The following is a 21,076-nucleotide window of genomic DNA, read 5'->3' as shown; positions in this document are numbered from 1 at the left end:
TGTCACATCAACTCTCAATTATACAACTTTTAACATATTTTCTTTCCAAAATGGAAAAACATTATTTTCATGTTTTTTACCCTATACCATTACTCAATCATTTATTGTTCCAAAGTTTTGATAAATAATCGAAAACAAAAGAAAATTTTAAATGCTGAGACTAATTTTTATATAACTTAAACATCATTTTTCCATTAAAGTGGTCTGAGGTAAAAATATTGCCCTCAAAATACTCCATTTAACTTTAAATGATTAACAGTAAAGGGAAAATGAATCCATTACTTTTTAATTAAGACTAATTGTCTATATGAAAAATTTTAATGTGTACAAAACATTTACAAATAATTTTTCGATATACATATAAACAACAGATTTAACTACATAAATGCAAAAATAATTAAAGTCAAATTATTTAAATTAAGTGTTTAAAGCGGCAGTTTAATGTACATACTTTACAATTTAGAAAGCTATGAAATATTAGAAATGAAAATAACAGCAGTGAAGAAAAAACTAGCATGGCAACGCAAATATTAAAGAAATTTTTAAGGTGAATCTGCTAAACATGTCAGAATCTGCTATCACGTATAGTAAATCCGTACATGTATATATTCGTGCCTGATTTAAGAAATGATAAAAGCAAGAAGTAATAAATGCGTATGCTGTCATGAATCAGGTGAAACTGCCTTCAATATTTTCTTTTTAGTGAAACAAAATAAGTAGAAAGTTCTTGAGGAAATATAACATCACAACACCAGAACCAAAGATAAAAACATTAAGATAGTAACAAAATGCAAACAGAAAGTTAAAATTTAAAAGCTTATTATCCTTCATTTATAGTTTTGTAAAATTAAGATTTCATTGTATTTTTTTAAAAATAATAGCCAATTCGTATTGCAATTCGAGCTAAATTCAATTTAACCTAAATTATAGTAGATAGCCTTCAATTTGTCTCATAAAGCATAGGTAAGTAAAAAGTACGAAAGAATCATGGAATTTTAAAAAAAAACTTATAAATTAAATATTACAAAACATTTCTTCTCCTAAGGATCTTTGAAACGGCAAAAGAAGCACTTTATTTTCATAAATTATTAATGTTGGCAGTGCTCCGATGTGTCTAAGTAAATAAAATACTCTTTTAACACTTTATCACTTATTTTTTCCACTAAATATTTAATTTTTTTTCTCTCTAATTCTCTTTAATGCTTTTAAATGCTAATTTAAAGCACATTTTTAGTTAGACAGAATTATTCTAACACTATAAAGAATTCAATTTCAAAATTAAAATATATTGAAAATTTTAAAAAATTCTTAGCGCATTTCAAAGTTATTATTGTACTTTAATAAATTTAAAAGAGAAACAAAAAAAAACCGGAAAAAAAGGATTATTATTTCATATTGCCTCTCGCATTCGAATAAAAAAAATTCAGGATTTTCATTCATTTTTATTTTTTTTTTCACTTCATAATTTTTTCCTTTCTTGTTTAATATTGAACATCTGCCTTCCTTTAAATGCACATCATAAAATATCCATTACGACTAGATCGGAACGATTCAGACGGATTTTTTTTTTCTTTTCTCTATGTGGAACTAGTATAATGGCAATGTAAATTGCCATGCAATAAAATGGCTAATGGATTTTCATTTGCTTAACTTTTCTATATTTTTTTTTTCATATTATTTTATTTATTCAAAATATTTTAAACCTAATGACAATTACAAAAAAAAAAAAAAGTCAATGTCTGATAAAAAACACTAAAAAAGTAAAAATAAAAACCACAAACATTGTTAGGAAAATTTCAAAAAAAAAAAAAACATTTTAACTATAAGCTGTAAACATTTTATGCAGTCTAGAACTGAAAATTTTTCCTCTTTGTAATTTAACAACAAAAAAACTCATTTTATAAATCTGTTGTTTTTACTCAACAAACAGACAGATCCACTCCACGTTCCTGTCTACAATTACATTTATTTCACATTATCCTAAATAATGTACGTCTGCTATTTTGAATTTTTCATCATTAACATAGAAATTGACAAAGTAACATCTTCGTAATAGAATTAATAAATTTACATAAAATTATAATATTAAGAAAGTTCCCTTGTATACTTTCTAGTATCCTAGTACTTTAAAATGACGAAAAATTAAAACAAATTATTTGTCGCAAAAGGATATTCAAAATTTTGTTGTAAAACCAATTTTGCAATGAATTTGACTGTACCTTAAAAAGAATAAGATTTGTTTTTCTTTTGTGGTAAAATTTCTTAAACGAAACTGAGATATTTGAATCGAAGTGCCACATATAGAAATTAGTTTTCACGGTATCAAATTAACTAAATACAACATCAATTGAACATATTGCTAAATTTAATTAGAATGGTCCTAGTTGATTAAGTTATATCCGCAAATTTGTGAATAATATTATAGCTTTCTGCCTTAAGCAGTAGGTTTAACAGCACGGTTTATAAACAGGTGGATTGAAAAACAGATAAACTGAGTGAAACTAATTGTGGTACGTTGGAAATGTGGCACAAGGAAGAACGACAACACAATTTTTTTGATCAATTTTTCTTTGAAAGAGACAACCGTCAAATACAACTAATTTTTTTATCAAACCAGAATTGATATACGTCACCGCTCTGTTCAATAATACTGTTGTTACGGCACCTAGACGTACATCAAGAATCAAATGCGTCAGTTCGATCATTTCTCAAAAAAAATATACAAAAAGTGACAAAAATTAATAAAAATAATTTTATTCTTACCGTAAACGTTCTATCGTATTATTTCTGCTCACGCTCTGTCACAAAATCAAAACAAAAATGTATAAAAACCTGCAAGAGTGAGAACAGACCATTACAATTGGATAGATACAAAATGCATATTTTATTCTACATATTTTTTGAAAAACTAATATACAACAATAATAAATATGCTCAACTTAGCAATTATATGCAATACGAGTTGTGTTATTTTGCCATTCAAATGCTTCCATAAATCAAAAATATTCTTATTCTATTTAAAATTCTGTTATATAATAATTTGGTATTTTGCGGTATTTGTACAATTTATAAAATGAATAATTTTTATTTTACAAATCCAAAACATAGTTGCTATATGGAATTACACGATAAAAATTTTTAATTATTTCAAAACAGTCAAAACTATAATATTCAATTAAAAAATTAAAATTTTAATTAGTGAACTGAAAGTAGAAGGTGAAATTATTTTTTTCATTTTAATACTCTTACATAATTAAAATTATATAAATATTATTTATAATGAGTACAAAATATTCAAAACAAGTGAGTTTAATTTAGATTTTTTAAAATAACAACCTTGTATTTTGTAAATAAATTTCGAGTTTTTTGTGTTCAAGACATTCAAATCTCAAGACCCCCAAAGTTTCAAATTGAAATTTCAAGTACCTACATAAATATTACAAAAATTTTAAATTGAAATTAATTTTTTTATTTGGTTATTTTAAAAAAAACCACACAGTTAGAATGAAATTTTTATCGGTCTAACTACATTTTATGCTCTAATAAACCATGGTGGAATTAATATATAAATTTCTATTACCGAATTATACAACACATTTAACCATGTACTCGTGTGTATATACATATCTAGTGAAATTGTGTACAAAATATAGAAAATCATGGTATTTCAAAAGAACTAGTACAGCTTTACGTCACTTACAATTTTATTTCATTATAACGTTGCGCGCTTAACAAATATGGTTGGAGACTTCAATTTAATTAAACATTTTTATATTATAACTCATAATAATCCGGAAATTTTTGACATTACCCACAAAAATTTAATTTGTATGAATTATTACGCGAGAGAAGGAAAAGTGCTAGTTTCACAGTTTTAGTTTAAAAAATTTGTGAAAGTTATATAGAATTCTGATTTATTATACAATTAATATTTATGATATCATACAATTTTATTATTTAAAAAATAAATTTAAAGTTGAACACTTGAAAATTTCAAAAATATTTTGAAATTTGTAGCAAATTTATTCAATTTAATATAAAATAATTATTAAAATTTATTTCACATTTATTTTTCATTTATTCAACGAACCATGCTCATATTTTTCATTTTTTATTATATATATACACATAGCAAATATGTATATATATAATTATTTAAATGTTATTTAAAAATTTTCACATTCTTAAAGTTTTATTGTTTAACAAAAATTAAAAATATCCATCTAAGTTAACTTCAAGACTCGTATAAGTACTTATATAGTAGATTTGATTTTGTATTAAATACAAGCATTATTCTAAACGACTACAACCATATATCATAAGAAAATCAGGCTCCATGTTGAGTTTCATCAAACGCTGGTCAAAGAAGTTTAAGAATTCTTATGTCTTAAAATTCCTCAAATCGCGCCTTGTCCGCGCTCATCTTGAATATGCTTCGCAAGTATGGTTACCAAATTAAATATATACATATTAAGAGAATTGAATAAATTCAAAAAAAATTTTTGAGGATCGCACTGTGCCTTTTTCCTTGGGAAGATCTCCTCATTCTATCACCGAATGAACACCGACTCAAATTACGTTAATTAATTTGATACTGGGCAAAAGACGTTATGTTGCTTATAAAAACTGTCTTATCTTTCTCGACATTTTAAACAAAATTATTACTAACTCTAACTTTACTTTTCGTTTTCGCTGATCATTTCATAGTTCCTTTTAAAAGGAAAAATTTTGGGAGTCATGACCGTGTGAATAGAACGCTGGGTTTATACACAAAACACAAACACAGCCTTGATTTTCACTAACATAAGATACGATGAAAAAAATTTTATTTAGTTATACTCAAGTGCAACTTTTAATAGAGTTTTAGTAGCAATAAGTTTTTATATTGTAAAATTTTGAAATATATATATATATATATTATATATATGTATTCTTAATTTAGTTTTTTGTAAAATGTTTGAGCTAAACCCAAATAAATTAATAAATATAGCGGAAACGCCTATGCTCTATGGAACAAAACAAGTAATGACACGCCAATCGAGGTTGATTCATCATTTACATGTTGAGTTCTTTATAGCAATAATCTTTCGTAATTAGAACTAAGCCCATATTGGCCCCCTGCATAAAATAGAATATTGAATTACGTAGTATTATGATACCATTAATCAGGTTTTGATTTAAAATTCTTATTATGTAAATTTTTTATATGTAGCAGTTTTAAACTATACCACACGGTCCACACATCATGCTTATCACATCATATATAGCTACCCATAAGAAATATTCATTTTCAATATTATTTTGTTGCATACGACCATTATTCAGTTATTAATTAGTATATTGACACCAAAATATTTGAAAAAAAAAAGTCCCATAATGCAATATTTTATGGAAATATGGAAAACTAGAACATTCAAAATATTCCAACATAACCTAAAACCTAGAGGGTTATTTAGCAAAATAAAAAAACACTGACAAATTGACTCTCTTTAAAAATGCTACTCGTATTTGATTATCCTTTTATATTTGAAAAAAAAAAATTTTTTTTTTGTACACTATTTTCTAAATGCTCTCATTTTAGTCAGCCAAAATATTAATAAAATATTATTTGCGCTATAGTAGTAGAGTATTTTGGCACAAAATCTCATATACAAAATGTTCAAATGTACAATGAACTACAATCTGACCTTCAATTCATATACAGATGTATGTAATTTGTATATAGTTGTGTTATGGAAACATAAAAAAGAAGAAAATTTTATTTTATAACCTGATTACTTTGAGTTCCAACATATTTTGTGTTTTTCCTCTTTCTATACATTTTTTGGCATCAGCATTGTTCTATACATTTAGAGCTCATGTATAGATGAACCCATTTATTTTTTCCTTTGTTAAATTTTATTGGTTCTAGTTTTTGTTTTTTTTTTTGTTATATAAATTTTCCAATAAAATATATCGGAAAATGATTTTTATGCTATCCATTGGTTTTATATAAATTTGTTTTTCTAATAATCACAAGAATATTACAAAATAAAAAGAAAAGTGAGGTTATCTTTTTTTTCCACTAAATTCAATAGAATTTGAGGGAAAAGACTGTTATTTATATTTAATGCGTGTTTTTGTATTCCAAATATTTGTATGTTTGTGTATTTTTAATATTTTCCAGATAGTTACCTAATCTCTTTTTTAATATTTTTATGATTTTTTTTTTTGGTTTCTCCGTTTATTGCTCAAATGTTCACATACGTCGCTTTATAAAATATATGGGCTTTTCTTCATTCAATTTCGTTTACCGTGCAATTTTTTCGCTCAATTTGTATCTTCTTCATATTGTTGAAAGGATAAAAAAATATTTTTTTATAAATTTTATAGTTTTCTTTCCCATTATTATTTTAGCAAACAAAATTCTGTTTCGTCGAATATTTTATATACACACATGTATAATATTAATATGTGTGTGTATAATATTTGATGCAACTTGAGCTACCATTTCGTAAAAACGAATTTAAAACTAATACTTATTTAAATTTAACATCACTAAACACTTTAGGCGCGAATGTATTTTATACCATTCCAAACTTTGGTATTTTTAGCACTTTTCCAAAAATTTTTGAAAAAAAGTGCTTATTAGTTTCACTCTGTCCGTCCGTCAAAGATCTATATACATACAAAAAGCTGAAATTTTGTATGTATATAGATCTTTACTAGAAACTTATTTCCATAGAACAAAATTTTTACCTATCTCCCCCCGTCTAGAAGTTATACCCCCCCAAAACCCTGAAAATGGCCTTTTTTAACTATTTGTTGCAATGAAACCATAAGCATTTTTGAAATTTTGCAAACGCATAAAGACAGCGGCTTGCTTCCCCTAGCGTGATATACTATAGTTAAACTTTAGAAAAACAAAATGGCCGTTCAAATTTACCGTTATCTAAAGTCTTTTTTTCCAAATTTTTGATTTCGTTTTTCTTCTAGACCCCAGCCTGTAGAAGCTTGAAATTTTAGGGGCTTATAGACATTACCAAATAGTTCATTTCATTTGAATAAAATTTTTTTCCATCTCCACCCCCTCTCAAGTTATTGCCTCTTGAAATTTGTAAAATTTGAATTTTTGGCGCCTTATATTTCCGAAACCACAAACATTTTCAAATTTCTATAAACATAAAAAGCTAGCGGTAAATTCCATGACATTAAAAAATATAATTATTTTTCTTAATCCACACAATTAACCCTTAAAATCGAGCATTATGTTAACCTACTTTATATTAATTTTTGCTTTATTTCAAAGACTACATGTATGCATCATCCTAAATATATGCAATCCTAGAAATAGTTTTGTATATGAATGAAAATAATTTTAATAGTGTGATAGGTATACATAGACTGTACTTAAAAGCAGAATTTTCACTTGTTGAAGAGAAAAGTGCTACAATACAAACCATTGGTTTGACCCAACTTTATTATTTTATAACCTCTAAATTTTATTCATGAAATTTTGGATTGGGAGCCGAACTCCGTATTAGATTCAGATTCCTTAAAATAGAAGTATATTTAGTATGTGCATATATTTAATTGAAGAAATTAAAAAATTCAATTTAATTCACAATTTTTTGTCGACTGTATTGCATGCAATAAGGGAGGTGATGTGATAGCATCAAATTTCACATAAGGAGTTTTCAGCGAAAATAGGTTTCTCCATACTGGGGAAGCGTAAATAAACTAGTTCTAGAAAGATGTCTGTCGATCTATCTGTCAGTCTGTCTCTGCAGATCAGTATCTAGAATCAAGAGCAACTTTTAGAATATGTCAATTCTAGGAAACTGGATCTTTACTACGGGCCAATTTTTGCGCTATAAAGAAATAGTTAACCAATTTTCTTGAAATTAATATTTCAATTAAGGTTTCGATGAACTCAAAAATTTTTTGTGAATAATTGACAGAATTTCTTGAATTTTAATATTTGGATTTTGTTTGGACCCTATGTAACTGATAAACTAAGAACCAAATTTACATATTTCTAGGTACGTTAATTAATAGCTTACTAGCGTCCTGAAATTTTTTCTAAAGTAGACAACACACGTTGCTTGCTGACACATCAGATTTTTCTTATTTAAGATTCGGATTATTAAGATACAGCATAAAACTTTGAAGAACAGGATATATGAACTTTAAAGCATGTTCTTTAATAATTCATTCTTGATTTATTTATGTAAATATTATAAAAATTTGTACCCATACCATAACAACTTCTAATTCCGTTGCTTAATTAATTTTAACATTCTGACTGAATCGTCAATTTTCAATTTCAATTTGAATAAAAAGATTGGCACTATTGTATTTCATTCTTTTATTTAATTTTTCTAATTATCACACTCTCTCCCATAATTGAATTTCAGAAAACTATATAAAACTCAAAGAACTAATGCTTTTTACCGCAAAACTTTAATATCATTACACAAATCTCACCCCAATTCTCTTATTAAAGAAAAAAAAAAAAACATAATAGAAATGAGAAAATTAAGTGTAACTTGTCACCATTTCGTAATTTTTTTATATTTTCTATCTTTAACAAGGTCGTAATTACATAAATGATAATAAAAAAAAAGAATAAGTGGATATTATAAAATATGGAAAAAAAATGAGGTGAGAAAGTAATTTATGAGAAGAGGGCACTTTGATTCCCTTTTTGTGCTTTGGTATTTAAAAAATATTAAAAAGTATGTGAAGGGTTATTTCTGATGTGATTTTAAATAAGAGTAGATATCAATGTACGACTTACCTTTATTGTTTCATAAGCATTCTAATAATGTACAACTGCCATTATATTATACCTTATATAATATAGAAAATATGCATTGATTATTGATAAACACCAATGATGCTTATAAAATATTTTCTATTAAGGAGTTTTAAATTACAAATGACTATATAATTTAGGTTACTCATTGTATTATGTTTGTTCATTTCAAATTGGGGGCAAAACTGTAAAATACCGAACAAGAGATAATCTTGAAACCATCGATATTTTAATTTGAATACTTAAATACTTAATATTAAATTTTTCGTTAAATTAAGTTTGTCTTAAATAATTTTGATCTAAAATGTCTTAAATAGACGAAAAATAGAAATAGATATCTGACAAAACTAGAGTGAAATTTTGAAATTGAGTGATTTTTAATTTAAAATCACATTTGAAGATAAAAAGATATTAAATTATAAGTTGGGTCCTATATTATATGTGCTTTTTACAAGTGATTTGGAAGATTTAAGGGTGTAACTGCAACTACATTTGCCGATGATAGAGTAATATTGGTAGTAGGACCTAATGTTGAAGAATCGACAAAAACTACAGAAAGCAAATAACAATATAAGTAAATGGAAAATAAAGTTAAATGAGAGTAAATCTGGACGTGTAAATTTCACAAACAAAAATTTAGTAAACCCACCACAGTTGAATTTAAATCGTATTAGATCCAAAACATAGCAAAATACCTAAACTTTGGACGTCTAGCTCAGATGGAAAGAACATTTAAAGAAGAAAAGAATTGAATTAGAAAACAAATATGGACCAAAAAATAAAGCGTTTATGGGCGGCTTACAGCTATGGGGTTGTGCCAAGCAAACACACATCAAACAAACACCAACTTTCCAGAACAATGTCCTTTGTAATATGGTGAATGCGCCTTGGCATTCATAGGGATTTCAGTGTCCCGCAAGTAAGTGAGAAAATAAGGAACTGTACCAAAAAAAAATATTAAAGATTGTTGAATATTGTATTTGTAATGTACACTAAAAATCTTCTGCAAACGAAAACCTCTTAAGATTCAAAATTTATAAATTTAATTTGAAAATGGAAATGTTGCTTTTATATTTTTATTCATAGATTATATTTATTTTTATTTCATCTGATTATATATATATATGAAATAAATTACCGTAATGGCCTGTACCATAACCTTATACACATAATATCACAAATTTTAATTATAACATAAAAGCATAAACGACAATCTCAAAAAGACCATATACACTTGACTCTCTTATATAAAAATTAATTTTTTAAAAAATAATTTTATTAATTTTTAAAATATTTATACATATACATATATCTCATACGATACATTTATTTTCTGCATACGTTTATATAGCTATTTGCATGTACATAATGTACTCAACTGCAATTATATTTCATATAAGTAATGAAATGAATCTGCCATTATTCATGTATACATAAAGTCAAAATGTCATAGCACAATGTCATTTTTATTATATTTTTTTTAATATTTATTAAATTTATAGACACAATATGTTAATATATGTATACATAAATATTATGTATAGATACCTTCTATATAACAAGTACAGGATGTTGCTAAATGATAACTACATTATATTTACTATGTTTGTACCTCACACAGTAAGAATTTGTAAAAAGTTTAAATTATATTTTTATGATACAAGATTCTGGCACTTACTACTAAGATTTATTGTAGTAAGTGCCAGAACCCTACTTAAATTGGACATGATCAGGGTACTGGTTCAGGTAGCTGCCATACAATTTCAAAATTTATTTGTCTGTATCTCAGAAACTATAAAAGCTGTGATATTGAAATTCCACACAATCAGTAAAGCCAATGTGTTTGATAAAAGTTGTTGAAATTGCTTGGTTTCTTCTGGTAGCTGTCATACAACTTCAACAGTAGTTTGACCATATCTATATTGAAAATACAGTACTGATATTTTGCATATATTAATATGGTAATATGGCAACTTAAAGACATAATCTGTTCCACAGTCAGGTATGCCATATCTATTCGCACATAGGATAACAAATTCGTACGGGTATCACAGAGTTGACAAGGTCAAAATCTCGAAAGAACACCGAAAAAAATTGAATTTGTGTATAATTTTAAAAATTTATACGGTATAGAGCTAAACGTACACATCCCGTATATCTATACCATATATAAATCGCATTTAGAATAACATTGCCACATATTAAAAGTTTCCGTTTTGGAATTTTTAAAATTTAAAGTTTACAAATTTTTTGAAAATATTAAGAAACCAACTATACAGTTATTTCCAAATTGGACAGTTATTTTATATTAAATCTTACAAACTTTTAAATAAAACCGATGAAAGCGAGCATTTCTCGTTACCGTTATCCTGTTTTCTTTCCATAATACTGGATCTTTTAACATACATGATATAGGTTCAATATGGAGACATGCCCATACATAAGATATTGATTTATAATGTCGATATTAGCTTTATCGTATAATATGAAAAAGTTTATTTTAAAATGTATAGAAGAATATTTTATGAGAATATAATTTTGTGTCACATACACAATCATAATTAATTATTCATATCACTTTGCTGTTCTTGAAAGGTATGTCGTATATATACATATATATATAATTATTATATGTTCACACATAAAAATAAATTGGAAAAATTCATTGAATATTCTACAGTGGCGTTAAAATTGAAAAATCATTTTTCATACTCATATTTTTTCATTACAGTATCTATATATGTACATACATATATGTACATCATTCTTTTTTATAATCGTCCCTCCATAATGTTTACCCATGCATTCATTTATTTTTATATAGCATATATTTGTATGTTATTTGTATGCATTGAAAATCAAAAAAGAATTTTTTAAAATTAAAACATTTTCATCATTAATACCAAAATTTTCTTATTAAAAAAAAAAATTAATTTATTCTTTGCATTCCAAAAATAAAAATTACTCATTTGGTATTTATGTAAAATTTAAAGGATTATAAGGACGATATTATGAAATTTCAGTTTCCTTTAAAATCAAATCTGTATGTTAATTATGAACAACTATAAGTATGAGTTTGTATAGCACACAAAGAAGAGCAGAATTTTTTAATTAATATTTTTTTAATAATTAAATTTTTCTCTTATTAAAAATACATAGTAATTGAGCTCAGTTTACTTCGATATTCTCAATTTTAATGCGAGTAAAAACTTGATTGACAACAAAATTAAAAAAAAAAATGGATATGAATTTACTAATATTCAAATTTCAAGATTAAATCTATATCGGGTCTTCATTTTATAATGTGAGTTTAATTTTATGATTCATTTTTAGAAAAGAAAATTTAATTTTCAACATTATTAGTGTATAGTTAAAGCTCATATAAAACGTCACTTTTGCTCCTCATATCTCACATTGATCACAGATTAATAAGTAAAATAAGTAAAAACCAGCAAGTCATGGAAAAATTAATAATAATTACCAAAGCAAAATCCCTAGGACGATAACAAATTTATATGGAAAAAAATATATAATTTATATAATGTGTTTGTAATTTTTTTATTCTTAAGTACATAAAACAACAGGTTTTTGTTCAACGCATTCAATAAAACTTTATTATTAACATTATTATTATTTCATATTATAGTTATTGGTATTATAATAATTATTACTATTATTATAACAATTATTTTTATTTTATAAAGCATTCACCTATAGAAAATTCACAATAAATTTTTGTGTCCGTTTTTCCTACAAAGAACTACATACTGTTTATATAGAACTTTTTAATCTATAAAGTCTATTAAGACCATATAATATAGCCGTCGTAATAATAATCATTATAATTATTTAGTATATGAATGTTTATATGATAATGTTGCTGAAAATAATAAAAGAATAATTCATTTCAACTATAAAGGACCGATTCTGTTACAGAAAAAATCACAATAATTTGTGAATATTAAAAATAATTACAAGTATTATTTTGCCCTTATATACTGAAAAATACTGGGTGATTCAGGAAGGTATACAACAGCATATACTATTGGTTAGAGGCTCGAAAATGGGTAAAACTTTTGTTCCGGACTAGTTGCGAAATCTCAGGGGTTTCCGAGATACAGATTCCGAGTTTTTTTTGGTTATATTTAAAATAAATATAACTTCACTCTTCATATACAGTGTGGCCATAATTTTTTATAGTAATTTTACCCAAAACATTCAATAATTATATCTTGTAACAAAGTATATGTGAAAAATCGAACAATATCCCACCATTTTACTATTATACAATCTAGATACGAAAACGGAAGCATTTTTAAAAATTTTTGTCGAATAATCCTGAACTCAATCCAAATTTTTGATTAAATAATAATACGTATTTGTTAATATATATCTATAGTTCCAAGTTCGAATATCATGAGATAAAACATACTAGATTATGTATGCACTTGAAATTTCTCAATTTCAAATTTAATTCAAAAATGAAATTTTTTCTACAAAACTTTTTATGTTATTTAAAATTATCGAGAAATTTCGAGTCTTGTAAAAAAAATCAAAAAGAAAACAAAAATTCTGACTTTGACGAGCTGTATCTCGAAAACTGTGACTCAAATCAAATTAATTGATAAAGAACAATCAATAGTCTGTAAAACAAGCTTCTAATGATAACTATATGTTGTATGGTTCCGAAGTTATGAGCATTTATTAATATACAGAAAAAGTCTGGTAGCTTTTTTTTCAACAGGTTGTAGCTCGAAAACGAGTATATCTGCACCCATACAATTCTCTGAAATTATTTGCCATATTATGCGAAACACCCTGTATAGCTTGAAATTCAAGGAGCAAAATAGTTACTGAATTATACTTAATGATTTAAATTTGCGATGGACTCAAAACCGAATCTTATCCGAATCTGTACAATTTAGTGTTAAATCCCTGAAATAGTAAATGTACATTTTTAAATTCGAATCAAATTAAAATTCGAATGCCGTATTAAAACTGTAGAAAAATAATTTTTATGAAAATTTTCTATTTTTTTTTTTTTCGTTAAGGTCAGAATTTTAAATCAAATATAACCTAAATAGTATAATGTCCTTGCTATGACTTTCTTTTTACTTTATTATGTACAAGTATATAAAAATATTATTTATAAATACCCAAAAATATCACCTCAAAAGTATATACTACAAAAGTATATAAAATTATAATATAAAAAAATTTTCATTAGTCCTATAATAAAAGTGATAAGATTTTTAGATTTATTCTCCTCTTTCATCGCGTCATAAGCTTACGTATACTAACGCTATATATGTATAACAAATTTCATGTGACACTACAGTATAGCCGGGCTATGTATATCACAAATATGGCAGCTAAAATCATTAAAATTCTAAATTTGTCTGGGAAACTTTTCTGCTCTGATTTTAAATTATCTTTGAAAAAAGAAAAAATATTTTCAATGATTATTTTTTTTTGTATATAAAAATATTTTTTTTTTGCAAAGCCATTAAACAGAAAGAGACAAAAATAATGAGGTTTATCATAAAATCAGTCTGGTTTGTTTTTTTTTTTTTCATATTTTCTTTCTGTTTATTTATTTATTTTTTTTTTCTTTTTCTGTATCGTTATTACATTATTTATATAGGGTTTACTGTGGTCTACTCTAAAATCCTAGAAAAGTACTTCGATTTATTGATTACTTTAAAAAAAAAATTCTATTTCTCTATCTAAATTTACAAAATCATTATTATGTATAATATATGAATATATCCGAATATAATGTGTATGTATATACTTATTTCCATGTATGTATGTGTAAGTATTTACAATACAAAACAATATTATTATTAGGGATTTGTAGGGACGTCAAACTCTTAAGCAATTTGCAAAAAAAAAGGAAAACGAAAATGACAATTTAAATATTTAAACGAAAAAAAAAATTTATAATTTTTTCGGTTTTACCGATCTTTAAATATGATATTTGAAAAGACCATATTAATTAGAAAAAGCCTCTCTTAAATCGAATTTTTCATTTGGGCGTAATTCTTATTATTCAAGAGCATCTCTTTTAATCCTGATTATTCAGGACCGTAACTTCTGACCAGCGTGCGTAAGTCGTACCAAACAGTGCATATTTCTGAACGCAATGATGTTTGTAAAATATTTCCCATTGTGAATTGGTCACATAAAACTAAGGCAAATCGGAAACGGAAATAGATTTTGCAAAGTAGCGTTTATAGGTTGAACGAATCTACGATTATAGAAACATATAAATGTCAAAAATTTAACATAATGTGACAGCTAACCTAATTATTATTTTTAACGATTTTTAATTTTAATAAAATTCCTAAAATATTTACTATTTACCTAATACCAATGCAATCATATTATGAGCTGTTAAATTTAAGGAAATTTTCAGTTAAAAAAAAAAAATATTGTGCTTTTCTTTTTGTTCAATTTTAAATAAAATAACGGTAGTATATTTGTTTTTCTTCTCCTTTACTTTCTATATTCAAGCATCCCTTCTACATTATTTACCATTTTCTCTTTATACTGGAAATGAGAAAAACGAATTGAAAACAAGAAAAATCCATTTTGCCTATTCAACATTATCAACATTATTAGTATTGACTTTTAAAGGACCCTTTTTTTAGTCCTTCCTTATACATTTTTATAAAGTCGATAATACTTGAAAATTGTAAAGTCTTAGAATTTAGTTTGTTGATAGAACGTTTGTGTTTTTAGAATTCGAGAAACAAATATAAAAAAAAATCAAAATAAGAAAAAAAATCGACCATTTTAATGACCATTCATGGAAAACAGAAAAGGAATCCTTTTTTGTATCCTTATACAAAAAAAAGAAGGAATAAATAATAATATTGAAAGGAGATCCCTTCTTGAATATTTGAAAATGAATTAAAATTAAAATAGAAACGAAATAGAAAAATATTGAAAAATTAATAAAAAAAAAGAATAAGTTTACAGTCGCGGTCAATCTACTTGTATATAAATTTATGATAGTTGGAAAGAAAAATTCTAAAAATCGATTTAAATTCTTTTTATTAATAGGAGATCTGAATCACATATGAAGTGAAAGTCTGAACAAATGTACCAAATTCGAATGTTTCTCAAAATTTATTTCAAGAATCAAATCACTCGAACAAATATAAAGAAACACTAAAGCTAAAATATTCAATCTTGTATGAAGTACAATTTTATAATATGTGGAAGAGAAACATGAGTAGGAAATGAATTCCATAAGTTGCACGAGTTCACCATCAAATGCTTCCGAATCGTAAAAAGGATATTCTGACCCAACAGAATTTCTAACATTAAATTATTGTGATGGTGATAAATCTACAAATAAAAGAAAGACATATAAATGACTATGATAAAGTATCTAATAACAATAGATGGAGTGAAATCTTCAGTGAAGCCGGAGTGTAATGAATAATATATTCAGCCAAAGACAAGTCTCAGGCTAAAGCAAAAGCTTAACTCAGAAAAAAAGAAGCTGAAACGGCTTTGTTAAACCTCTATGTTCTTATAGGACCGAATAAAACAAAACTGATAAATTAATATTACAAATGTTCAGTATAAAGTCGTTCATTTACAGTAGTTCAAATTCATTTTAATCCTATGTTTTAGCCAATTCAAATTGTCCATTATTATGTTCATAAACAAATTCACTTCTATAATTATATCTGATTGGAATCTATATTATTTATGTTACATATATATTCTAATCGTTTAGGGCACAGATTCTAAAACCTCTTTTTTTGTAAAATCTCAATTCATTAACATAACAAATGATTGAAAAATTTTTGTATAAATCTATCAATAATTTTTTCTTTTATACAAAATAATTGAAAATATTATAATGAATAATTTATTAATAATAAATTCAATTTATTATAAATTGAAAAACGTAAAACAGAAAAATAAAAAATTCGAGAATCGAATTTAATTCTATACTTTTTCATTAAAAATTGAGACATTAAACGTGATGTCATCTTGTTATATAATATGAATTATTACTTTCGCTTCAAAGTGTTTATTGAAAATCACGAAATATTTCAATTTTTCATTTATTTTTTTTGATCATTATAATTGAAATTATTTATGTGAATTTCAGATTTAAAAAGAATGGATAAAAGTAATTTTGTTTCATTATTTTTTATCAAAAATTCCAATGGAAAATTTATCAAAAATTCGAAACAAAGGCACAACACCGATAGTAAAATATTTATTAAAATTAATTCTCTTTTTTTCATTTTAATCATACATATTTATATTCTTTGAATATTTTTACGTTTATCAAAAGAAATAATGCTTAATTGAAAATATTTTTCAAAGAATAATACATATAACGAAAAAAAATTTAATTTCATCCTATAGTTATGCTATAGGAAGGTGTTTTTTAAAAATGTTTTTTATATTAAATAATAATATGAGATTTTTAATTTTTTTCACAAACACAGCTACTACCTCAAATAACAACGATAAATGAAAAAAATAAAGAATTTTAATCACTTAAATTAATAATTTTCCATTTTATAACGAAAAAACACATTTTTATTTTTCTTAACGTTGTCAACTTGAAATTATTACAGTAGATTTTCGGAAATATAAATCTATAATAATTTGACATTTATTAAATAATTCGTTTTTTTTTTTTTAAGAAATTTTTAGATTGTAAACAGTTTTCTTCTATTATTATTTAATATACAGCCTTATTCTACTAGACACGCGTCTAATTATTTATCACAAAAAGCGTCCATAATGCTATTCTGCTATAGACGCAATTTTTGAAAATTGTCATATTTTTATGCCGTGTACATTTTGTTGTCGGCAGAGATATAAAAGTTTCTAAAACATAAAATTTAAAGAAAATGGAGAAAATATAAGTGTAATTAGATATTTTAATAGCATTATTGAGTAATTTTATTTATTACACTTTAACAGTAATTAATCGGCAGAGATTTCAATTTTAATCGAGTTAATGGAAAATTCCTTTTCTAAATTTTCTTCATCACTTTTATTTCAACATCAAAAAATTTCGAGTCTCGCTTCTTCTGACACAATACATTACGCGTCTAGTACAAAAAAATGTGACGCGTCTATCAGAATAAGGCTGAAAATAAAAATATAGAATAATTATGATATATAGTATTAAAATACATTTAATAATTGCAAAATTCCTCATTCAAATTTATGATTATGATTTAAATCTCAAGTATTTCTGTAATATATTTCTTTTAATTTCTTTGCCTTTTTTCTTTAAGTAAACCCAAATTCAAAATAAATTTCAATTTTCATCGCAACAAGTTAGAAAATACTTAGACACAATACATTATAAATTATTTCTTCTCTACCTTTGGAAATATCTTCTAAAATTAAATATAAAAGTTCCAACTACTTCAAACAGTTTAAATAGTTCCAAAATGAACAATTCCTAAATAGTGCACAAACAGAATTTATAGCATTTCTATCCTTAAAGAATAAAAATGGCAAAAACATTTTTCTAATATAATTCAAAACAATTAAAATCTTTTTATTTTTTTCCTCAGAAAATACATATAATAATTAAAAAGTTCCTTAAAAGTTTTACTTCAGCTCAAGTACATAAGTAAAGGTATACAAATAACATAAAACTATACAAAATAAATAGAACGACTTTCAAATTATTTTTAAACAATACCTATTCATTGTTAATTTCTCTTAAACTATTTTCTTTATTAAATTACACTATACACGTAAATAACATTACATTACATAGATAAAAAAACACTATCCTGACTACTTAAATTTACCATGAAATGTATGTAGAGATTTCATATCTTACAGAAATTTAAAATGGTTGAAGTAACTCATGGTTTAGACTTCGTTTATATACGATTTACGAAAAGAAAATATAAAAATTGATTTGAAAAATAGATTTCATTATACTTAACACGGTGAATTTATAGTGACGCAATTTAAAGTGTTAAGAAATGAGATTTGAAGCTTTATAGAACAAATATTGTCTATTGTGTCTGACTTTTTATAGTCACACAGAATTTAGATATTTTCCAAATTCAAAAATTCGTATAGGTATACTTTATTAGATTTAATTTTTAATCTGGTTAATTTCTCATTTCTCAATAGGTTATGAAAAAATTTTAAAATTGTTGAATTTGTATGTACTTACTTGATTATTATGCATACTCTTTCATTACAGATGGTCTTAGTTACCAGTTGTTTGCCTAAAATCATTGAAAATAAAAAAGAATGTAAAGTGAAATTTGACTGCATAACTTAATTAAGCACCTTATATCGAAAATATAATCCAAATTATATTTGAAATCTTATACAAAGTATACAAGCTTTGAAGTAGCTAAAAACGGAAATTATTGAAAAATGTGCAGATGACAGTCCACAATTTCCATTTTTTTATTCTAAAAATTTTCTATGCTAAATATACGACATAAAATTAAAGTGCTATGGCATTATGAAACTATTAGTTCGTTAAATTTTTTTGCCAAATTACAACGACACATTGTATAGCTCACGATTGTTATGTATATACTGCTACAAACGTAAATATATGTAAATTATACATATTAATAAAAATTATTATACGAATTAATTCCAGTTTATTTTACAATTAAAAAGTTAATGAGTGAAAATTATTTGATTTAATTAAATAGTTAAAATACTTTTGTAATACGGCACGATTATAACATTATAAATATAGTCACAAATCTGACATTTTTTATATAGTAAATAAAAATATACATTACACAAACACATTGTAAATAAATTTAAATTTCTTTCATACGCACAACTAAATAAACTTAACGTACATAGAGCACCCTAAAGTAAAACTTATTATTAAGTAGTTTTCTCTATTTTAATTCTGACACAATTGTGTAATAATCAAGAGACGATGAACTTAATTTTCAATTGACGCTCAACTTTTTACTATTATCATTTTTTTTAACTTTCTTCTTTCCCTTTCTTGCAATGTTCTTATTTTTATTTTTGAAACTATTATTATTATTTCAAATACAATAAGAACCAATATAATCTTCCCTTTTTTTCAAGTTTTCATTTTCATTTTGTTTTTTAGCACAAGATTAAGAAAACAAAGAAGAGAACTTACTATTATTATCCTATAGAATAAAATAGTAATCTATAGTAAAAGGATCTGAAAATGCAAAAGAAAAAAAAAATAAAATAATAAAACAAATTTAAACTTTTTACTTTAAAAATAAGTAAAAAAAGAAGGAAAATATTTTTTTAATTCATTAGTAAATAAATTCTCTTTTCTTACGTTCTCAATTTATCTCAATTCCTTACCTTACAAAAAAAATTGTAGAAATGAACTTTCCTTAACCGCAATTTTTACTAACATTATTTTACATCGCGTATAATAAAAAAATTGTAAAAATTTTTTTTCGAACAGAAGAAGAAAAGTTTTTCTTTTATAGAAAAAACTTTTTTTGTACGAAAAGAATAATTTAAATGACTTTAAAATTGTTAAAAAAAAAAAACTAGAAAAACATACACAAAAAACAACGCAACTATAATTGACTACAGAAATTAAACTAGGGTTGGTTAAAATTTTAAATATATCGAAAAATTGTTTCGATGCATCTATAAATATAAAAAAAATTTTTTAACTCCACCAAATGTTATTTTTTGTGATGTTGCTTTTAAATCACGAATTTTAAACAGATTTTTATAATAAAAACTTAAAAGTATTTTAAACTATTTTAAACAGATTTTTATAATAAAAACTTAAAAGTAAAAGTATAAAATAACACTAAGTTTTTTTATGACAGTTTATGTTTTTTTAAATCTCGAAAGACGAAAAAGGACGGCGCTACCTGCCTTTTTCTTGCGACAGTGGGGTAGCGTAACTCTTACCCTAAAAAATCACCCTAAAAACTTTGAACGAATAAAACTGGTTCTACAGATCAACTATTACCTCTGCGCTACCTTCCATAAGTAAATTGGTATTTCGTGTTAACTCGAAAGGTCTTGTTCGATTAAATCTTCCTGTCATAACGCCATTATCTAACAGCCGAGCTGCTTCTATATTTACATGCTGTTCTAGATGAGCCCTATGCTTTGTAGTACAACTCCTAATTTCATATACCACCAAAGGAATTTCTAAATCCCTGTGGATGTCACCGTTGCGTATATTCAATGGCGCATTTACCATGCCCCGTAGAACTTTATTCTGGAAGGTTTGAATGGACAGTTTATAAGGAAAAACATGTGCAATTAACACGA

The sequence above is a fragment of the Condylostylus longicornis genome, unplaced genomic scaffold, assembly GCF_029603195.1.
Source record: "Condylostylus longicornis isolate FDR11 unplaced genomic scaffold, ASM2960319v2 ptg000080l, whole genome shotgun sequence".
NCBI lineage: Eukaryota > Metazoa > Arthropoda > Insecta > Diptera > Dolichopodidae > Condylostylus > Condylostylus longicornis.
This window is presented reverse-complemented; position numbering follows the sequence as displayed.